At 39.9% G+C, this 6,000-nt stretch overlaps 1 protein-coding gene across 3 annotated transcripts in view; it reads left to right on the top strand.

Annotated features, from left to right (window-relative positions):
* The first annotated feature begins 1,139 nt into the window (after positions 1–1,139).
* The window catches only part of DDC (dopa decarboxylase), a 69,463-nt gene continuing 64,602 nt past the window's right edge, over positions 1,140–6,000 (top strand). For 2 of the 3 annotated variants that reach the window (XM_052703529.1, XM_052703527.1), the window contains exon 1: positions 1,141–1,320. The gene's annotated coding sequence lies outside the window, so the exon portion shown is untranslated. Of the gene's footprint in view, positions 1,321–6,000 lie in introns of all 3 variants that reach the window. The other variant, XM_052703533.1, reaches the window with a different exon arrangement.

Here is a 6,000-nt window from a genome sequence, read left to right as displayed (position 1 = left end):
ACAGTTACAGGAACAATCACATACACTAAGATGGTTCAGTAGATTATCCAAGGTATGTATACTAACTGGGAGAAGAATTCCTTGAGAGTAGCCATGCTGAGAAGGACTGGTGGATGAAAAACTTAACATGAGCCAGAAGTGCGTGTTTGCAATCTGGAATGTCAATGGTATCCTGGGTGCCATTAGAAGAAGGGTGGCCAGCAGGGACTGCGAGGTGATTGTCCCTCTCTTCTTTGCCCTTGTGAGGCCCCATCCGGAGTATTGCATCCAAGTCTGGAGCTCCCCACTCAGGAAAGATGTGGAGATTTTGGAGAGGGTCCAGAGGAGGGCCATGATGATGATCCAAGGGCTGGAGCACCTCCTCTATGAAGACAGGCTGAAGGAACTGGCCTTGCTCAGCCTGGAAAAGAGAAGGATGTGGAGAGATCTCATTGCAGCCTTCCAATATTTAAAGACAGTTTATGAACATGAAGAAAATAAACTTTTAATGCAGACAGACAGTGATAGGACAAGGGGGGATGTTTTTATACTAATGGAGGGGATATTTAGATTAGATGTCAGGAGGATGCTTTTTACTGAGAGAGTGGTGAGGCGCTGGAACAGGTTGCCCAGAGGGGTTGTGGATGCCCCATCCCTGGAGGTGTTCAAAGCCAGGTTGAATGGGCCCTGGGCAATCTGATCTAGTACTTGATCTAGCAGCTGGCAAACCTGCCTGTGGCAGGAGGATTGGAACATTATAATCCTTGAGGTCCCTTCCAACCCAAGGCATTCTATGGTGGGATGATATGGGGTCTGGCTTCATCCTGGGACTGGAGGGAGTAATGTTATAAGTTGGCCTGCCTGCCTCCCAGTGTGAATCTCTGGACACAGTTGTGTGGATAACTTTGTAAACATAACTGCTGAACTTAAAGTTGGTGGAGGCATGGTTTGCTTGGCCATTGGCTCTTTTTATTCTATGTTGTGTTGGCCTCTAGTTTGTTTTCACTTGAGGCTCAGTGAGCAGTTGAGATGTCACTTATCCTCCCACTCTAACTAAATGCCTGTGGAGGGCCACAGAATGCTTTCAGCTTTCTTTTTCCTCCTTACCGAGAAAGAATTTGTGCTGAGAACATTGTGCTGCATATGTTTAATTATTAACTAAAAAGTTCAAGATAAGCTCAATAGCAGTGAAGACCAGGTAGTTATCGGAAAATAATTTCTTGAGATTAAAATTCTTTAGCTGCATACTGTGAGGTGTTCTTAAAAGGACAAGAGTATAAGAAAACTATAGAAAATATCCATTTCCAAAGTATCTGGAAAAGGAGCAAAGTCTTCAAACAGGTAAGGATAAACTTACTAATGTTTGAAAGTGAAGATATCTCTGTACTTTCACCAAGTAATCCAATCTGCTAAACCTGCATAATCTGTTAAGTATTAAGCTTGTGAATATTTACAAATCCAACATATTATACTAAAGTTCTTTCTGTTTTGACATCTTTTTAAGACAATTTTGTTGAAATCATTGAGAGCTCATAAAGTATTTTAGAATAAAAATTCTGAGTTTAAAATTTTTAAGAGAATCATTTTTACCTGCTTCTAAACATGGGCTTGAAGGCAGTGCTTGTGAGGTGAAGCATTCTGATGCTTCATCAGAATGCACCAATATCTTTGCGTGCTGGCTTACTGGACAAAAAAAGGACAATCCCAGTTGATAAGAGAATTCTATTAACCAGTTAAAATTTCAATGGAAAAGATCTCATTTGTTAGAAAACTCAGTTCTTCATTTCCTATAGCTTGGTTTCATTGTAAATGTGTGAGATTGGGCTTCTCTTCCTATTGGGTTCATTTTATGGAGCAGGCAGTGGAGTTACCTTCATAAAATTGCTCAGGTTGGAAAAGACCTTAAAAATCATGAAGTCCAACTGCAACCTAATCATACTACCCTACTTTAACAGCCCTCTGCTAAGTCATATTCCTGAGCACCACATTCACACGAATTTTAAACACATCCACGGATGGCACCTCCCTGGGGAGCCTATTCCAGTGCTTAACAACCCTTTCTGTAAGGAAGTTTTTCCTGATATCCAACCTAAACCTCCCCTAGCACAACTTGAGGCCATTTCCCCTCATCCTGTCACCTGTGTCCAGTGAGAAGAAATCAGCCCTGCTCTCGCTGCAATCACCTTCCATGTAACAGAAGATCAAGGTCTCCCCTCAGCCTCCCCTTCCCCAGACTAAACAGCCCCAGTTCCTTCAGTCTCTCCTCGTTGGGCACATTCTCTGAGCCCCTCACAAACCTTATTGTCCTTTGGACCTGTTCCAGCACCTCAGTGTCCCTTCTGTACTGAGGTGCCCAAAACTGAACACAGTACTCTAGATGGGGCCTCACTAGTGCCGAGTACAGGGGCAGGATTACTTCCTTTGTGCTGCTCATTACACCATTCCTGATAGAAGCCAGGATGTCATTGGTCTCATATAATGACACTGCACGTTATGTGTGGTAAAATGTAGAATAGCTTCAACACAAAAGTTACTTGAACTGTGGGTTTCAGAGAGGAAGAAGATAATGGAGTAAGAACTACAAGAACTACAGTTCAGAGACATGGCTGGAAAAGGGGAATAAAATATTTCTGTCAGTGTCAAAAAAAGGGAAAAACAACACATACCCCAATGAAAACTTGATTAAAAGTTTTCAAAAAAAATACTGATATATGATGAAAGGTTTTTTCAGAAGAGCATGCTGGATGTCTGCCATACAAAGTGTGTATCTCCCACAACTAGTGTGAATGAAAAGCAAAACAAGGAAACTGGAATATCTGCAGTGAAAATAGGAGTTTTACCGAGCTCAGGGTGGTGAACTGTGATAGTCAGCTTCCCTCTTTACCAGTCACCTGGCTTCTGCCACTGAGAAGGGTGTAAGAGCAGAGGATGTGGGGAGAGAACTGAAGGCACAGTAGTAGCAAGAAGCTGGAACGCTTATGACCTTAGGAGAGGACTATTGGTAGCCTGTCAGTATTTCAAGTCAACCACATCAGATACAAGTTTTTGACATCCTTATGTTTCAGAAAATTCTTTTTATTTTATTCCAAATACCTGTCTGTTTGCTAGGGTAGTGTCAAGCACTGATGTGAGTAATACTGTTGTGCAGGCTGAAGTAATTCAACCTCTTAAAATGCACAGAAGGATGCTGCATAAGGAAACGAATGATCTCATATGGTGGATTGGGGATGTAAAGTAACCAACTAAATTCAGTGGAGAAACTATCCTAGAAAAAGACTGCTGCATCATTAACAATAGTAATGCACTGGAACATATTGATCAGGAAAGCTATAAATTCGGTGTCAGAGTACTGCTACTACAAGGTTGCTAATAATGCCTGCCTGCATTTTACCCTCAAAGTTGTCCTCCGAACAAAGTGTTTAGTTTAAATGAAAAAAAAATCACAGTGTTTAAACTTCCTTTTCTCTGACACATGGCAGAGTGAGTGCACATACAGATATATGAAATAACACAAATATTCCCATAGGACATGGCAAGCATCATTATTATGACCAGTCATGTGTAAAAGTGATCGGAAATTTCAGAAATACCATATGTGGCACTTTCTGCTTTCAGAAGCAATCCAAGCGCAGAGAATTAGAAACACTCTAGCTTCTCCTAGAACCTACTGTCTGTGCTTCCAGGTGATTAACACATATTAGAATGGACTGAAAGCAGCCAAAGAAGGTGGCCGGCATACACCTTTTTCCTTCATCCCGTATCATAAAGGAACTGGTCTTTGCAGTATGGCGCATACCGACCTCTTCTCTACTATTCTATACCATTTTAAAGGGAGAGAGAATAAATGCAAAGGATTTAGGAAGAGATGGCATTTCTATAATGTCCTGTGGGTGCATTATCTCACACGTTCAGAGGCTTTTTTCTTTGTATCTCACTCTGATTTGTACATTTCTTTGTGCAATTTTTAAAAAGTTGGACAGTTTTCCCTGAAGAAATACATCTGCCTTCCAGCAGTTTCAAATTGCTCATGCTATGTTTGATATCCTTATATATCTGCAACCCCATCAGAATCTTGCTGAGTTTTTGACTGCTGTGCTTCCTGTGGTAATTACTTATTTTTTCTGCAGTTTTAACAACACATCATGAGAAAAACTGTTTCCTTCTATTTTTAATCTGCTATCTCTTAATTGCACTGAGCAGTCCCTCTTGAGCTTTTGAAATTTGAAAAATATAAGCTCTTTATATTTTCCTTGTAGTTTTTCCTTCCTTCTACTTTCCTTGTGTTAATCCTGTTGTTCCAGGCCTGCACATACGAATTTTCCCCCGAGCAGAGGACTGCCTTTGAGGAGAAGTCCCTCCTTAAACTTCAGGAGAGCCATGATGAAAGTGAAAATCATAGAATCATAGCAGTTGGAAAAGACCTCTAAGATCACCTAGTCCAGTCATCAACCTATCACCACCATGCCCACTAACCATGTCCCTCAGGGTCACACCTACCCTTCTATTGAGTATCTCTGGGTATTCTAGGGAGCAGAAGTGCCTGACCTCCTTGGCCAGGACCATGATTGAGATGGAAAATGCAAGGAGTGGGCTAGGAGAAATACAACCTGGTACTGTAGTGACAGATCAGAGACAGGAGGTGATAAGTAAGCCTGGAGAGAGAACTTGTGGGTATTTTTCCCTGTGGTTATTAACATCTACTTAAGGTGCTCCATAAAATGGTAATATTTTCTGCCCAAACATCACGGACCAATTAGTTTTACAGAATTTGCAAAGGAAGTGGAAGCACTCTGTGAACAAAATGATGGATCTCTGGACAAAAAAAAAGAAGACTAGAGAACATTTTTTGAAAAGTAGAAACTAGAAAGCTGTTAGCACTGTCTTTCTGTTAAATGTGAAAAGCATGCTAATTATGGCCTGAATTTGGTTTTAGAAACCTCTTATCAGTAGGTTTCCTAAATAATGTATAATGAACGTTTAATGTTACAGTATAGACTCAGAGGAGGCCTTGTAGAGGATTTTAGAGATACAGCTTGGAAATCTGCACCACTCTATTTGATGCTGTTCAGTATTAAGAACCAAACATAAATTAGGGTATGAGTCAAACTTGATTACACATGTAGATATAGAATTATAATTCCCAGAAATTTAAATCCTCAAATCAAGTAATTTTTTAATTTTCACTCATTCCTCTTAATAAATCTATTCAATCAATTGATTCAGACTAACCAATTAAGTCACGAAAGCATTTGGAAAGCTCTGTAAACACCAACAAGGGAAGTGTAGCTTTATGGAAAGCGTATGCTCAAACAGAAGGCATTTCACATCAGCACCAACGAGACATCGGTGTGTTGTTAACCCCCTCTGGGCTGGAACATGGACACAAGGCACACTGCAGTGCCAACTCAAGTTACAGCAAATAAGTTTATGGATTTTGATACTGGATAAACATAGTCCTGTGAAAGGCAAAAAAAAATATGCAGCTGTGCTTTCTGCCTTCATAAAGGAATCTGAGAATAGGCTTCAAGACTGTAAAAAAAAAAACATCAATTTTTTGGCATATTTGCCATTCCATTTTCAGTTGATATAAATACATTGCCTGCAAATTTTTAAATGCAATATATAGAGCTGCAATCCAAAATCGGATTATGCCTCTTTACCATACTTGTTTAAGCCTTCTCTTACCAGAGAGAAATATCCCTCACTGCACAGCCATGCTTTATCTATGTCACAGCTGTTGGCAGTACATACAATTATGAACAACTGTTTTCAAGGGTGAAGCACAGGAAGAGTTTTTTCATCAAACAGTTCTGAGGAACACCTTGAGAGTTCACTGAGAATGGCAAGCATTGCCATCAAACCTACCTGGTGCATTATTTCATAAAAGCAAGGTCACATCTCCTACTTGTTTTATGGTTTTATTGCTTTCTTTTCCATATGTTTTAATTAAAAAAAAAAAAAATCAAAATAAATTTTGTTATTTATACACATTAACTATATTATATATTTTATGAGTGCTGC

This window comes from Tympanuchus pallidicinctus, unplaced genomic scaffold, assembly GCF_026119805.1.
Source record: "Tympanuchus pallidicinctus isolate F22 unplaced genomic scaffold, pur_lepc_1.0 scaffold5, whole genome shotgun sequence".
NCBI lineage: Eukaryota > Metazoa > Chordata > Aves > Galliformes > Phasianidae > Tympanuchus > Tympanuchus pallidicinctus.
The sequence above is the reverse complement of the archived record's forward strand: the minus strand, read 5'-3'. Positions and strand labels throughout refer to the sequence as shown.